Genomic DNA, 2,870 nt, shown 5'->3' on the forward strand with positions numbered 1-2,870 from the left:
TTTAGGGGAGAAAGTTTGCTCTGATAATACTTTATCTCCCATATGCGATAACTCTAATGATGCTTGTGATATTTTAAATCCACCTACTGAAAGTATTCCTTTCAAGATACCCATGAAAATTATTGAACGTATTATGGATAACCGCTATGAAGGGGATGGAACTGTCCATCCTGGAGACCATTTACTGTTTTTGCATGAATTATGCGGGTTATTCAAGTGTGTAGGTATCTCTATGGATGAAGTGAGGAAGAAACTATTCTCTATGTCGCTGTCCGGTAAAGCGGCGGATTGGTATAAATTGCTGAAGAATAGGCATTCTCTTGATTGGGAGGATATTATTCCTCTATTTTATTCTAAATTCTATCCTCCAATTGAAATTCACAAAGACCGAAACCGCATATATAATTTCTGGTCTCATGATGGAGAGAGTATTGCCCAAGCATGGGGAAGATTGAAGTCTTTAATGCTCAAATGCCCCATTCATGAGCTTCCTGGTAATATCATCATTGATAATTTCTATGCAAGACTTTCTTTTCAAGATAAAACCTTGCTGGATACTACTTGTTCTGGATCATTCACGCGCAATAAAGAAGAGTTTAAATGGGACCTTCTTGATCGGATTCAGGAGAACGCTGAAGATTGGGAGAACGACAAAGGTAAAGAATCAAGTATAAACTATGAATATGAATGCATTAAGTCTTTCATTGAAACTGTTGATTTTCAAGAGCTTAGTGCTAAATATGGTCTTGATCCTCAAATCATGGTCGATTGCTATAGATCCTTTGCTTCTCATATTAATGTTCCTAAAGAAAATTGGTACATGTATCCTGAACCTTTCAAAGACACTTGCATGGAAAATGAAATTGTTGTTAATGATTGCAATAAACATGCCAAACTTCTGAAAATACTACTTCTTATAAGCATGTTAATTTTTGTGGAATGCATAGATCTTGTGGAATTAATCAAATCGAAGATGAATATTGTATCCATCATAGGAATGAAAAAACTAGAAAGTGGTTTAGGGCTCTAGATGATCTTGGTGAAAAAGTTTGTGCCCTCTATCCTTTTATTTGTGAACTTTGCCATAGAGTGGGTCATTTTAATTTTCAATGCTCCTCCAATGATAATTCGAACTCCATGAGTGCTGCAAATTTGTATTGTGATGATGAAATCCTTCCTAATCAGCATGATGAACTTACTTTATTTTTGGGGTGTGAAGACTTATCAAGAAAAATTTCTTTGTTACATATGCGTGATCTTGATATTGATAGTGTCCTGCATGGGTGTGTTTCTTATTGCATTAATAATTGCCATACAAATACTTACATACAGAATATTTTCGAAGATGACACTTTGCCTAAATATGATAGGACCGCTGTGTGTTTTAAACTTATTAATGAAAAGGAGGAATCCTCCCAAGTTTCTTCTATTGTTTATGGAAATAAATCAGGTTATGTGGAGAATCCTTCCTTCAAGCCTCTTCCTCCTAAAAAAGGGAACGAGGAGAAGGAAAAGAAGAAGGGAACGAAGAAGAAGAAGAAGAAGAGGGGAAATAAAAAGAAAGAGGTACGGCATATCCCCGCGTGTATGAGATAACGATAGGTAACTGTAAGTATGTTGCTCCTAATGATTATTATGATAATGAATCTGAATACAATGATCTTCCTATGCCCTTTACCTACATTAGTGATCATGATTTAGAAGAGCACACTACTTTTGATATTGAAAATCTCTGGGAAACTAATTCTGAAAATGATGATGTTAATAATTGCCATAGTATTAGTATTATCCATGCTTTCGCCCATAATGATATAGAAAGCTCTAAGCTTGGGGATGAGGTGTTTGAAAATCCTTTTTCTACTGATGATTATATGTTTGATACATCTCCTTCTAGTAACAATGATGGTATGGTTACAGATGAACATACTGTGGAAGATAACTATTCTATTTCTTATGATGACACTATGCCTCCAATATTTGACAATTATTATAAAGAATGCTATGACACAGGTTATAATTATCCTTATGAAACTTGTAATAGTTATTATTGGATTGCCAAAAACCATTCCCTTAGTATGCAACTTGTTTACCATGTTCAAATTCTGGATAATGATCCTGTTCCAATTACTATTAATGAGAAGAGTTTTTCTTATGCCAAAATTAATGATACTTTTATGCATATGAACCATGATAAGAATGTTTTAAGTGATGGGTATATTGTGGATTTCATCAATGATGCTACTGAAAGTTATTATGAGAGAGGGAAACATGGTTATATGCATCTTAATAATATTAAGTTTCCCCTCTTTATGTTGAGAATCTTGAAGTTACTCGTGTTTTATCTTCCTATGCTTGTCACTTTGCTCCTCATGAATTTATTTGTGTACAAGATTCCTATGCATAAGAAGCGGGTTAGGCTTAAATTTGTTTCATACTTGCTTTTTGATGCTCTCTTTGCTTCAATTCTCATCCTTATGCGAGTGCATCATTAAAATTACCGAGCCCATCTTAATGGCTATAAAGAAAGCACTTCTTGGGAGATAACCCATGTTTTTAATTTGCTACTGTTTTGTTGTGTCTTGGAAGTTGTCACTACTGTAGCAACCTCTCCTTATCTTTATTTTATTGCATTGTTGTGCCAAGTAAAGTCTTTGATAGTAAGGTTGATACTAGAATTGGATTACTGCGCAGAAACAGATTTCTTGCTGTCACGAATTTGACTAGCCCCCACTGTAGGTAACTCAGAAAAATCTGCCAATTTACGTGAGTGATCCTCAGATATGTACGCAACTTTCATTTAATTTGAGCTTCTTCATCTGAGCATGTTAAGTGCCTCTAAAAAATTTGTCTTTACGGACTGTTCTGTTTTG

This window comes from Lolium perenne, chromosome 7 (assembly GCF_019359855.2).
Source record: "Lolium perenne isolate Kyuss_39 chromosome 7, Kyuss_2.0, whole genome shotgun sequence".
In the NCBI taxonomy this organism is placed as follows: domain Eukaryota; kingdom Viridiplantae; phylum Streptophyta; class Magnoliopsida; order Poales; family Poaceae; genus Lolium; species Lolium perenne.